Source organism: Cololabis saira, chromosome 12 (assembly GCF_033807715.1).
Source record: "Cololabis saira isolate AMF1-May2022 chromosome 12, fColSai1.1, whole genome shotgun sequence".
Taxonomy (NCBI): Eukaryota; Metazoa; Chordata; class Actinopteri; order Beloniformes; family Belonidae; genus Cololabis; species Cololabis saira.
The window spans coordinates 558,584-573,539 of NC_084598.1; the positions used below are offsets into that span (position 1 = coordinate 558,584).

Below are 14,956 nucleotides of genomic sequence, written 5' to 3' on the forward strand. Positions count from 1 at the left end.
GTTGATAAAAAAGCTTTGACACACCTGACCATTTCTAATCAGCATTAGGGCTGCAACGATTCGTCGACGTTGTCGACAAAAATCGATAATCAAAATTGTCGACAATGAATTCCATTGTCGACAATTGTCGCCAGACGTGTTTTTCCAATGGAGTGAGGCGACTCACTTCTATTTTTATTTATTTTTTTTTACCTTGTCTGCACACATATTATTGATTGATACCATGACGGTAGAAACCAAAAGTGTATATATGTGCATTATTACTATATTTAATATATATACATATATATACGCACACACATGCGTACACATACATAAATATACACATACAAACCCAGTGTTTTTTTTTTTTTTTGTTTTTTTTTTGGGGGGGGGGGGTGACGACATCTACTGCCAATCCAGGAAGCAGGAACACACGGAGACACACGTCAAGCACTGGAAATCTGCAACGGAACGGAGCCAACCAAAACAATAACAGCAATCGACCTAAATCTTGAGATCTGATCGCAGTCTGAGCTAAGCTATCGCTACCGCTACCTAGAGCCAGCATGCAGGTGAATAAGCCAGTGTGTGTGTCTATGTGTGTGTGTGTGTGTGTGTGTATGTATATGATCGTGCGTGTGTGTGTGTGTGTGTGTGTGTGTATATGCATGTGACTAAGTGACTATATGTGTGTATGTGTGTGTGAGGCGACTCACTTCAATACAATCTCTGCCGAGAGTCGCGCATCCGCGAGAGCGTCTCTGCCGAGCGGTAGGGGGTAAATAATGACGGCGTCCCGTCCTGTAGCAGCTGCATGTAACAACACTTCTAAAGTTTTGGAACCTTTTAGCCTCGATATGGTAAATAAAAAGATGACTTGCAAGGTTTGCAAAGCCGACCTTGCTTATCACGGGAGCACGTTGGTAATGCAAGCATTTGAAGAGAAAGCATGTCGGGTCTGGGTGACGGGTTTCAACAATTGATACACCAGTTCAACCCAGAGAACGTCCTGCCATCCAGAACCGATTTCACCCACTTGATAGAGAAAAAATATGAGATGTTTTATTTTATTTTTTATATAACACATTTGCCTGTTCTTAAAAAATGAAAAATAATGGACAGAGGTTTATTTATTCATGGTTTTATGTCTGACTGATCACTGTGCCTGTCCTTGGTTTTAAATAGGACATTTTATTAATTTTTTGTATGAACAGCGGCAAAGTTGAATAAAATATCTACAGGACTGTCTCAGAAAATTAGAATATTGTGACAAAGTTCTTTATTTTCTGTAATGCAATTAAAACAACAAAAATGTCTTACATTCTGGATTCATTACAAATCAACTGAAATATTGCAAGCCTTTTATTATTTTAATATTGCTGATTATGGCTTACACTTACAGCTTAAGATTCCCAGAATATTCAAATATTATGAGATAGGATATTTGAGTTTTCTTAAGCTGTAAGCCATGATCAGCAATATTAAAATAATAAAAGGCTTGCAATATTTCAGTTGATTTGTAATGAATCCAGAATGTATGACATTTTTGCATTACAGAAAATAAAGGACTTTATCACAATATTTCTAATTTTCTGAGACAGTCCTGTATTTTTCATTGAAGTACCACCTTTCTCGTGTTTATTATCATTTGCCACATAATTAAAGCGACATACTAAATTTAAGAAAAAATTACTAATTATCCGATTAGTCGACTAATCGTTTCAATAGGCGGTGACTAGTCGACTATTATAATAGTCGTTAGTTGCAGCCCTAATCAGCATGCCAGTTATATGAATACACATGGCATAGCCAAAAAATGGCTATCAGAGAGGCTCAAAAAGAGTGTTTTCACTAAACATTGATGAAGCCACCAGCCAGAGCAGGACAAAATTATGAATGTACTTGTTCGCTTTTTTGATGATGATATGGCCAGAGTAACAACTCAACATCTGGTAAGCAGAAAAGTTGATCTTGCCGATGCTTCAGCACTTCTGCTGGAACTAGAAGATCCTGCAGTCTTATGAGCTTGAGTGGAAACAAGTCACAAGTTTTCTACTGGACAATTGTGTCGTTATGAAGGGAAAGAGGACTGGACTTGAGACACAAGTTAGGAGGGAGAACCAGCAACCACCTTCTCAGGGCCAGCCAGGTTCTTTCCTCTTTTATTCTTTAACTGTTGCACTCTAGGTGTTTTGCAAATTAAAAAAAATATAAATAGTGGAAGTGATATGTGTGTGTGTGTGTGTGTGTGTGTGTGTATATATATATATATATATATATATATATATATTAGGGGTGTAACGGTATTTGTATTCGTCCCGTACCGTCACGGTACGGGGGTCACGGTTCGGTTCACGCAGTCATACGGCGAATACGCCTGACTGAGTTAAAAAAAAAAAAAAAAAAAAAAAAAAAAAATCAATCATCGTTTTTTTTCCCCCTTATAAATATCAACAGTCACGTTCCATTACAGACCTAAATGTGTGCTCGTCTGTGCATATCAATAAATATATGTTCAATTCATATATCATCATAAATTGTAGGCTATAATAACGATAAAATGTTCTAATTCTTAATTTACAACTGTCCTGAACGCATCAGGGCCGTGTGCCAACGCGGATTGGCTGTAAAGCCTGATTTATGGTTCTGCGTTAAATCGACGCAGAGCATACGCCGTAGGGTACGGCGCAGTCTACGGCGAGGTTATGCGGCGACGCGCAATCTTCGCCGTAGGCGCTGCGTTGGTGTAACGCGGTACCATAAATCAGCCTTAACAGTCACAGTGAAGGAGATTAGCGCTAAAGTTTAAAAGAGGACTAAATTTGTACAAAGTTTTGAATGTTACCCCGTTTTCCACGTTACCTGGATTATTTTGGGTTATGGAAGAGTCAACTACCGTTGGTGAGTGAGTGTAACCTTCATAAATAATGTATTTATCAGTTTCTTGACCAGCTGCCTATTTTAATGAGCTTGTGTTGTTGTGAACGAGACCGCCGAGTCTATTCTCTGTTATAGAGCTCAGAAATTATGTTATAGACCGCTGTGTCTATCTATCTAGATAGATTGTGTAATTTAGACCAGTTATGTTTTTTTTGTATTTAAATTGTATCAAAGAATGAACTGAGTCAGTCCGTGACTACCTGAGTTTTCAGAGTGGTGTGATTGACAGCTGTCAGGCCTGTGTGTGTGTGTGCTGAACAAGTTTGTGACTTTACTCTGCTTTCTGCAGCATAGGCCTATAGGCTTGGCTCATAAAAGTGAGAATAAATGTAGTTTGATGGGTAGGATGAGGTGTTGTTGAACGTTAAAACGACAATCATAAGGCCCATGGAGAATGTTCCACCCCCAGACGGCTCTGCCCATATGCAGCAGTAGAGGAGCCCGGGTTCAAGTATTTATTAAAAGTGCTGGAGCCTCGTTACAATGTCCCATCCCGCGCTCACATAAACCAGTCCGTGGTAAAATTAAAAACACTAATGCACAAGTTAAATGTTTTATTCTATTTATTTTACACTTTAATAAGAGATGCTTTTTAGTTTTGTAGCCAATTGAACAAACTTTAACTTTCAAATGCTATGATCAAAATAAAGGAAGAAAAAACTCGTCTTATACATTTGGGACTTTTTGTATTTTTTTTCCCGTTGTACCGAACCCGTACCGAACCCGTACCGAACCGTGACCCCTGTACCGAGGTACGTACCGAACCGTGACTTGTGTGTACCGTGACACCCCTAATATATATATATATATATATATATATATATATATATATATATATATATATATATATATATATATATATATATATTACTGAATTAAATGGCTGCTAATCAATAATTCCACCAATTAATTAGCCTGCCTGAGTTTCACCTGCCCTATAACATTAAAATATTCATATTTTAGATTGTAGGTCATCTTATACCCTGTCAAACAAAATGACAACTAGCGAAACCTGATATCAAAAGCATCCATAGTAAAAAGGAAAATAATATTCAAATTATGTCATTTTTGTTGCTTGCCAAATGTGTCAGCACATGTGCCCCCGCTCCCGGAAAAAAAGTTCAGGCTCGGGATTTTTTTTAACTTTAAGCCCTACATTAATTATAATAATAGTAGTAGATATCAGACTTGTTATGCTATTTACTATCTTACTCAACCTTAAATTATTAAATCAAATATTATGACGTTAAACTTAACCAAGCACTTTCACTATCACAAGATGATTTTCAGTTAATATGCATATCTCATTCTTTCTTTCTCTCCGTCTCGGTCTGTATATAAGTAGTGTATATGGTGTATATAATGTGTAAAAATTTTATTTATTTTTTAACAATAAAGTTGCCATTTGTGAACATTCAGTGTTGTGATTTCTTTACAGTTAACATGTTTTTATAAAAAATAAATGACACTATCACAATGGAATTATAATGTACTTGTACATTGTCTATGATTACCAATTTGCTGATTCAATAAGCCTGAGCTTTGTCAATACAAGACTGTGTGCTGTGATTGCCTGTTACATGTAGTGTATTAACACTAGGGGTGTAACGATACACTAATCTCACGATACGGTACGATACACGATATTGAGGTCACGATAACGATACGATACGATATTATAGCAGTATTTTTTAACAACCTTGAATGAGGAATATATAACTGGAAAAAAATGTATTTTATTTGAAAGACACATAATACAAAACAATGCTGTGCGTTTGCCCTATTTTTACAGTTTGTAATGCTTTATAACTGTTTAAGTTTTAAAGAGAAAACCAGGCCAACCATTTTCCACAAACTGAACTAAAAGTAAATGTCAGGTTTGCATTATGCATCTTCAGTTTCATATAATAAAAATATTTTGCCACAAACTGAATAGTTTCTCTCATGTATGATTTGACTTTTTTCTTTTCCAGAAATTTAACAACTAAAATTGAATAAATAAATACAAGTAAATAAATACATACAATTTTACATCATAAAAAGATGTATTCCTGCTCACCTTATAAGTGTAAGAGGAGATTCATTTTTGTTAAGAAGGTTATTTTGGTAATTCAGGGTTCATTATTTTGTAAATATATTCTTTATATTCTGTAAATCAGGGACTATAATTACACTAGTCAGTATATCAGTTGTTAGTATGTTTTAGATTGGGCGGAGTGATACAGCACTAGGTGTTGTGTTGATGTTCTGAAATCCTACGCTGTTGAGCGGACATTGAAGTACACGCAAACTCACGCAGAAGTTGTCTCCGTGTTTATCCTACTCACGACCCCAAAAAGGTTTAATTTAATAAGGTAAGGCTTAACTCTACACCAGACTTACATCAGTAAAGGTTCAGAGCTCAAAACAGGACCGCAAAACGGGACTACTTTCTCCTGAGCGGAGGAAGATTTTGGTCCGCGCAGCCGCGGTCGGATGCGCGTTTCTAGTCAACACAATAGATTAATATTAATAACATAATATCGCGATACAGGTTGTCACCTCCACGACACGTATCGTGACGTTTTTGTATCGCGAAATTTCGTGGCACGATATATTGTTACACCCCTAATTAACACAGCATAAGCACGTTGTACAGTATATATATTTATTATACAGTATACTCAAATTACATTTTGGAAATACAGTATAAGTGTTGGGGAAATCAAATTATATATTCAAGGCATTTTGCAGGGAGAACAGATTTAGACACAAGCTCAAGACTAGGATGGTCAACCATGCAGTGGGGGGGATTCAGAACCTGATTCATTCGTCTTGTAACCTAAGAAATTAGAAAGCACAAGTTATAGTTTTGCAGAAAATATGACATTGTTCTCAGAAATCAATGTATCTAGAGTGATAGGTTACCTGTTGTATCTCTCTGCAACAAATGTTTTCCAACTCTGTGGGCATCGTAGCAAAGTTCCCACATGAGCTCCTAAAAAAAAGAAGAAGACATAGTAACTTCCATTACAAGATTACGTAACATTATAACATAATGACGGTGAAAAAAGTTTTTTGATTTGATTTGTTTATTTGCACAACATAAAAAAAACGGTACAAAAGTTTAAATGAACATAAAAGCATGAAAATATGTGCAGGTGAGAAAGGAAGCCCTAAATGGGCTTATTCAAAGTTCTCACCAAGAAAATACATTGCATTGAAATAATAGCAAGAACAAAAAACAAAAAAAAACAGCGTTCCAAAAAGATGGATATAAACAGACATTTCTCGGTGTGCACGTGCAGAAGTGAGTCCACATTAAGTGGAAGCACTTCTAGACGCTTGATCAATAAGTCGAGCTGTAACGTTAACCACTACCATTGGTTAGCTGCAGGCTATGAATTACTTCAAACAAAGATACTTTACTAGGCAACTCGGACCGTGTTTGGTTTAACCAAACTCCGACAACATAACGTTCCTCCAGTCAGGTGAAAAAAAAAATGGAGAATAAGGACATTACTGCTGTGCGTAATAAACGTTATGTTACATCACGTTTATACAGGAGAGCAATTCATAATCTAGTGGCTCACTACACGAGACGAAAGAGACAACAAAAAACACATTTAAATCTTAACGTACCATTCTGAGACATCCTGCTGTAACCGCGGCTGCGACTCATCAACAGACTCACTTTCGTCCTGCCGTTCTGGGTAATAATAATAGTATAGTAATAATAACCGACACCGGTAACCCCCTCCTCGCCATGTCCCCGGTCGCCTCCTCCGCTGATCCGTACAGCACCGTCCCCTCCGGGTAGAAAACTCTCAACCTGTTTGAAATCTGATCTTCTTCTCCTTCAATACCGTCTTCGCTTCGGCATATTCCCTTCGTTTTTTCAACACGTCAGGCGCATAGTCATGGTCCAAATTAACAATTTTTTCGTTAAGTTGAAATCCCTGCTTCTGCCAAGTCAATTTCAGTATCTCTTCTTTCATCCTATAGCTTGAAATTTTGGCCACAAATGGACCTCGGCAGGGCTCGCGCTTCAGCGTCAGGGCGCGATGAGCTCTCTCCACTCGCGGCTCAAAGGAGTCCTGGAGCTCCAGACCCTCCCGTAGCAAGTGCTCCACATAGCACACCATCGATGGGGAAGGCTCCTCCGCTCCCTCTTTAACTCCGTGTATTCTGATATTCTCCCTTCTGGAGCGGCCCCTCCAAATCTGTCAGCTTTGCATCAAGGTGTACCTGTAGTTTCAGCAGCTCCGACACCGCTTCTTCAGCCACTTGTATCCGAGTTTCGGCCGTGTCCATCCTTTTTTCAGCCTCCTCGATTCTCACAGTTAGTTTTATTTCTTCTTTTTTTCTTCTTCTTTTAGAATCTCAGCTGTTGGCTTTTGTCCTTCCTAAACTCCCTCAGTTCTTTCAATATAAGGCCAAGGCATTCTTTCTTCATTTGCTCCTCGCCGAGGTCCGACTGCGTACCATTGTCCTTATTATGATTATGGGAGACTGTGGTTTGAGACACGCTCTGGGGACGACTTGTTCGCCACAGTATTTTCCTCATTGTGTTATCAGAATCAGAAACAGAATCAGAAAAGGGTTTATTGCCAAGTTTGTTAACACACACAAGGAATTTGTTGTGGTGATTGGTGCAACACAATACAAATATAAAAACAAATATATAAGAGATAAAATAAAATGTATAAACAATAAAATAAAATGTATAAACAGAAATGTACAATATGAGGTTTTAAAGTGCGCGTGGGCTTTGCCAGCTTTGCCATCAAATCGTCTATCCGGCTATCAGAACTACCTGTTGGACACTCAGACCGTATCATCTCACTCCGTCTGCCGCTGCCTAAGAAACGCACTCTCCATCTCATAAGCGTTTATGTCCCGACCATGCAGCACACAAACACAATAAAAGATGCATTTTATGACGATCTATCAGTTATAATTTGATCTATACCTGCTCGTGATAAATGTATTGTCCTTGGCGACTTTAATGCTAGAGTGGGCTGTCACTATCGAAATTGGCCTTCCGTGCTTGGTCATCATGGCATCGGAAAAGCAAACAGCAACGGTCACCTTCTCCTTGCAATGTGTGCTGAAAACAATCTTACCATCACCAGTACACACTTTCAGTTGCCAAACAAGCTTAAGTCCACATGGAAGCACCATTGCTCTGGCCATTGGCACCTCGTTGACTACATCATCACAAAGTCATCTGATATCTCGGACTTTCATGTCACAAGGGTTATGAGAGGTGCTGATTGCTGGACAGATCACCGACTTTTAATCTCCAGAGTGTATCTTAAGATCACCAAACCAGCCCTCAGAAAAGCTCAAATAATTCCGAAAAAGTTCTGCATATCAAAATGCAAATCAGAACAAGCAGTAATAGCACTCAGATGCTCTATCGAAGAGCAATTGCAACAGATTAAAGTTCCAGAGTGGGATTATCTAAAAGCGGTTCTTCTTAACTCAGCTGAGACCATCCTTGGGTATCAAAAACATGCTCACAAAGACTGGTTTGATGAGAACGACATGGAAATCGCCGAGCTATTGAAATCAAGGGCTAATGTAACAGGGGAACGGTTAAAGGCAGTAAAACGAACCATAGCAAAGACAATTTGAGCTATGAAGAACAATTGGTGGCAAGAACGGGCAGAATAGATACAACGGCATGCCGACAACGGAAACTCAAAAGAGCTGTTTCGGTTGCTAAGTGCCATCTATGGACCTAAGAAAAACTCTACTGTCCCACTCCTAAACTCAGACGGTAGCAAGCTCCTTACGTCATCTGAAGACATTCGTGAAAAGTGGACAGAGCACTTCACACAGCTTCTAAGCGAGACCAGCATCTATGATGAGAATGTAGTCAACAACATACCACAATGGCCAGTAATTGACACTCTAGCCGATGCTCCCACTCGTAATGAGGTGGAGAAGGCAATCAAATATCTGAAATGCAATAAAAGTGCCGGTCCTGATGGGATCCCACCAGAACTTTTTGTGCATGGAGGCTCTATGGTTGTAGAACATCTGCACAAAATAATTTTGAGGATCTGGAATGACGAGATCAACCCTACTGAGTTCCGTGATGCAACAATCATCACCATCTTCAAGAAGAACGATCCCCACAACACCAGCAACTATCGTGGCATTAGTTTGCTAGCCGCAGCAGGGAAGGTCTTTGCTTTATTGCTATTGAACAGGATGCGGGATCCTGTTGCGGAAGCTGTCCTACCTGAAACCCAATGTGGATTTCGTCGAAATCGCAGAACAAACGACATGATTTTTGCCCCCCGCCAGCTCATGGAGAAAGCTCGGGAACAAAACCAACACCTATACATGACCTTCTTTGACTTTACAAAAGCATTTGATGTTGTAAACCGTGAAGCACTGTGGGTAATCGTCGGAAAGATGGTGTCACACACCGGGCCAGATAGTGACAAAGAGGGAGTCCACACATGAGTCACCAAATTCAAAAATGTAATTTATTAAAGTAAAAATTAAATCAAAATAAACCAAAAGTATATGTAGGTTTAAATGTAGAGTGTCAGTCATGTATGCTGTGTGTGGGTGAATGAAGTATGCTGAGTGCAAGTGTTGTATGCAGGAGGAAAGATTACTTAGTTCCCCATTGGCAGGTGGAAACCCAGAACCAAGCCCAAGTCTGGGAGCAGCAAGAGCGAGCAAGAGCAAGCCAGATCAAGCAAGCCCCTAAATACCCTGGCTTCCACCCACACAGGTGAGGCCAATTGGGCTGACGACCTGCCACAACTTCCATCCAGGAAGCAGAATGTCCAATCAAGAGGGAGATGGGCAGGCCGTCACAATGGGATGTCCCCAGAAATTTGTCAACATTTTAAAGCTTCTACAAACCAACATGTGTGTTAAGATCGGTGTCGGCGCTGCTGTCCGCGACCGCCGGTCAGTTCCACCCCGCTTTAACTTTCCCAAACTCGGCCTGTTTGCGCCGTGAGCTCATCGCTACGCGCAACGGACTCTTTTCAAAGTAAACCGGTTTAGTTAAAGACGGGAGGGGATGTTTTCTCCTTGCACGATGCGCCGACTCTCCGGAGAGCTGAGGAGCCGCTCAGCGCGACACGCGCAGCCGAGCCTTTAGACGGATTTATGGTTCCGCGTTACACCAACGCAGTGCCTACGGCGTAAGGGCGCGTCGCCGCGTACCCTACGCCGTACCCTACGCCGTAGGTTCTGCGGTTGATTTAACGCGGAACCATAATTCAGGCTTTTCTTTTCCACAGCTGAGAAACGTCACCTAGTGTTGCTTAAATGTGGCCACATGAAATCAATCACTATCATCGAAACAAAGTCAAACAAGACTATATGATGTCATATTTCTATAAGTAAGTGAAAGTGATGCAAATTAAAGGAGGAAAGGATGAAACATTGCAGTCCCTACACCTACAATAGTCTGAATATAAAGATGCTCTAGGGGCCCTCCTGCTCAGAGCAGCTCATCCTGGTAAAACCAGGTGAAACCAGGTAAAACCAGGACCAGAAGATGTTCTTAGCAGATGTTCTTCAGACGGGGAGTCAGAGAGATGCAACGTGCACTTTCTGTTTTGAAATGACACTTTTTATGTTTGTGCCACTCACTGCTTAGTAACTGTTTAATAAATACAGTTTTGGTAAATTTGACTTATTTGAAAGTTTAAAATTAGCATATATTAATGCAGTATGAACAAGAATGTTTTAATGTAGACATAGAATCATCATACTGGTGTGATTGTAGGCATCAAAGTGTTAATTCAAGGCTAAGGCAAAATATTGAGATATATATTGTGTATCGTGACATGGCCTAAAAATATTGAGATATTAATAAAAGGCCATATTGCCCAGCCCTAGATGCACCTGCAGGTGGAGTCAGGCAAGTTCAGCTGGGAGACTTTGTCCTGGAGCAGAGATGGGATGATGGTGTTGAAAGCAGAGCTGAAGTCCACAAACAGGATCCTGGCGTAGGTTCCTGTGGAGGTCAGGTGCTGGAGGATGAAGTGCAGGGCCATGTTTACAGCATCGTCTACAGACCTGATGGCTCTGTAGGCGAACTGCAGGGGATCCAGTAGTGGGTCGGTGATTTTTTTGAGGTGTGGCAATACAAGGCGCTCAAAAGACTTCATGACCACAGAGGTCAGGGCGACGGGTCTGTAGTCGTTAAGTCCTGTGGTCCTTGTTTTTTTGGAGACAGGTATGATGGTGGAGGTTTTGAAGCTGGCAGGCACATGGCATGTCTCCAGGGAGGTGTTAAAGATGTCCGTGAACACCAGAGACAGCTGATCGGCACAGTGCTTCAGGGTGGATTGGGAGACAGAGTCCGGTCCTGCTGCTTTGCGGGGGTTCAGTCATTTGAATAACTTATTAACGTCCCTCTCCAGGATAGAGAGTTGCAGTGGTGTGGGGGGATGAGGATGGGGCCTTTGGGGTGTGAAGTGGTGGAAAGGCTCCAGCCCCTGCTGGGGAGGGGAGGGTGCAGTTGGAGGGATGGAACTGGGGAGTGTGAATCCAGTCCCGGGGGATGGTATCAGGACTGTCCCTTTTGTTTTTCAAAGCGACAGTAGAACTCGTTCAGGTTGTTGGCTAGGCGTCGGTCATTGATGGAGGGGGGGGCTCTGGGTTTGTAATTGGTAATCCAGAGCCCCCCCCTCCATCAACGGCCGACGCCTAACCAACAACCTGAACGAGTTCTACTGTCATTATGGTTTTCTTTTAGTATCTTTAACATTTCTAAACACAAATACACGAAAGTGTCCTTAATAATTCAATAATACAGTAGGTTCATGTTAAGGACATCCGTTTTAATTAGTTCTCCTTCGATTATGACATGTTATTAATGCTCAGTAGGCACAGGAGGTTTGTTATGTATTGTTATAGGTTTGCCTTTGAGGCCTATTTCGTGTCTTTTTTTGCATAGTTCACTAACGCTTTGAGCTAGGAGGCTGAAATTCTAGACTCTGTATCAGGAGGTGACTCTCATCCACTGTGCCGAGATCCAGACCCGTGCGACCTTCGGATGTGCCAAAGGTCACCGTGTGTGGTGCCTTTTTCGGGCCTTTTTTGTGTGTTTTTTGAATAATTCACTAACGCTTTGAGCTGGGAGGCTGATTTTTGACTATGTTGCAATGCAGAAGGCCCGTTGCTGTTCAGGGGATGCCCCCAAACAACATTTATATGTTGTTTGGGGGCATCCCCTGAACAGACAGACGTTAGTTTGGTGCAGATGGGACCTGTACTTTTTCGATGGGCGGGGCTTTGAAACTTCACCTTTTCCAACATTCAAACGGACGCCGTTGCCACAACATTTGACCAAACCAAGTAAAGCTTGACCTGTGGTCTCCATATGGGGCCTAGATTGGGCTTGCCAAGTCTCAACTCTGTGAACCCTTTGCAACGCCAACTAGCTCTGTGGAAGTCGTACAGCCACGGGACCAAAAGATCCTAGCAAAGGGCCATCTGCATTGCAACATAGTAAAAAATCAACCTCCCAGCTCAAAGCGTGAATTATTCAAAAAACACACAAAAAAGGCCCGAAAAAGGCATCACACACGATGACCTTTGGCACTTCCGAAGGTCGCACGGGTCTGGACCTCGGCACAGTGGATGAGAGTCACCTCCTGATACAGAGTCTAGAATTCCAGCCTCCTAGCTCAACGCGTTAGTGAACTATGCAAAAAAAAGACACGAAATAGGCTTTGCAGGCCCGAAAAGCAACACACGCAGTGACATTCCACACTTCCGAAGGTCATACAGATCTGAAACTCGGCACAGTGGATGAGAGTCACCTCCTGATACAGAGTCTAGAATTTCAGCCTCCTAGCTCAAAGCGTTAGTGAACTGTGCAAAAATGGACACGAAATAGGCTTTGCAGGCCCGAAAAGCAACACACGCGGTGACCTTTGACACTTCAGAAGGTCATACAGATCTGAAACTCGGCACAGTGGATGAGAGTCACCTCCTGATACAGAGTCTAGAATATCAGCCTCCTAGCTCAAAGCGTTAGTGAACTGTGCAAAAATAGACACGAAATAGGCCTCATAGGCAAACCTATAACAATACATAACAAACCTCCTGTGCCTACTGATCATTAATATGTCATAATCGAAGGGGAACTAATTAAAATGGATGTCCTTAACATGAACCTATTGTATTATTGAATTATCAATGACACTTTCGGGTTTTTGTGTTTAGAAATGTTCACTCACTCATTCACTCATCTTCTCCCGCTTTATCCGTTCCCGGGTTGCGGGGGCAGCAGCCTCAGCAGGGATGCCCAGCCTTCCCTCACCCCAGACACTTCCTCCAGCTCTTCCGGGGGGAGTCCGAGGCGTTCCCAGGCCAGCCGAGAGACATAGTCTCTCCAGCGTGTCCTGGGTCTTCCCCGGGGTCTCCTCCTGGTGGGACATGCCTGGAACACCTCCCTAGGGAGGCGTCCAGGAGGCATCCGGTACAGATGCCCAAGCCACCTCAGCTGACTCCTCTCAATGTGAAGGAGCAGCGGCTCGACTCCGAGCTCCTCCCGGGTGACCGAACTCCTCACCCTATCTCTAAGGGAGCGTCCAGCCACCCTGCGGAGGAAACTCATCTCGGCCGCTTGTATCCGCGATCTTGTCCTTTCGGTTACTACCCAAAGTTCATGACCATAGGTGAGGGTAGGGGCGTAGATTGACCGGTAAATCGAGAGCTTCGCCTTTCGACTCAGCTCCCTCTTCACCACGACGGTCCAGTACATCGACCGCATTACTGCGGACGCTGCACCGATCCGTCTGTCAAACTCACGCTCCATTGTTCCCTCACTCGTGAACAAGATCCCGAGATACTTGAACTCCTCCACCTGAGGCAGGACTTCTCCACCCACCCGGAGAAGGCATGCCACCCCTTTCCGATGGAGAACCATGGCCTCGGTCTTGGAGGTGCTGATTCTCATCCCTGCCGCGCCGCGTCGCAAACCGCCCCAGCACATGCTGGAGGTCCCGGTCTGATGAAGCCAACAGGACAACATCATCTGCAAAAAGCAGAGATGAAATCCTGAGGTCCCCAAACCGGATCCCCTCCGGCCCCTGGCTGCGCCTAGAAATCCTGTCCATAAAAATTATGAACAGGACCGGTGACAAAGGGCAGCCCTGCCGGAGTCCAACATGCACTGGGAACAAGTCTGACTTACTGCCGGCAATGCGAACCAGACTCCTGCTTCGATCATACAGAGACCGGACAGCCCTTTTGTAGAGGGCCCCGGACTCCATACTCACTCAGCACCCCCCACAGAATGGCACGAGGGACACGGTCAAATGCCTTCTCCAGATCCACAAAACACATGTAGACTGGTTGGGCAAATTCCCATGAACCCTCGAGCACCCTGCGGAGGGTATAGAGCTGGTCCAGTGTTCCACGACCGGGACGAAAACCGCATTGTTCCTCCTGAATCCGAGGTTTGACTATCGGCCGTAATCTCCTCTCCAGTACCCTGGCGTAGACTTTCCTGGGGAGGCTGAGAAGTGTGATCCCCCTGTAGTTGGAACACACTCTCCGGTCCCCCTTTTTAAACAGAGGGACCACCACCCCGGTTTGCCACCCCAGCGGTACTGTCCCCTTCCTCCATGCAATGTCGCAGAGGCGTGTCAACCAAGACAGCCCTACGACATCCAGAGACTTGAGGTACTCAGGGCGAATCTCATCCACCCCCGGTGCCCTGCCACGAGGAGCTTACGAACCACCTCGGTGACCTCGGCTTGGGTGATGGATGAGCACACCTCCGAGCCCCAACCCTCTGCTTCCTCAGTGGAAGGCATGTCAGTCGGGATAAGGAGATCCTCGAAGTATTCCTTCCACCGTCCGACAATGTCCCCAGTCGAGGTCAACAGCTCCCCACCAGCACCATAAACAGTGCCGGCAGAGTACTCCTTCCCCCTTCTGAGGCGCCGAACGGTCCTCCAGAATTTCCTCGAGGCCGACCGAAAGTCTTCCTCCATGGCCTCCCCGAACTCCTCCCAGACCCGAGTTTTTGCCTCCAAGACTGCCCGAGCCGCGG

At 43.2% G+C, this 14,956-nt stretch overlaps 1 protein-coding gene across 1 annotated transcript in view; it reads left to right on the plus strand.

The window, feature by feature from the left end:
- Positions 1-14,956, plus strand: part of cables2b (Cdk5 and Abl enzyme substrate 2b) — a 260,020-nt gene that overhangs the window by 103,916 nt on the left and 141,148 nt on the right.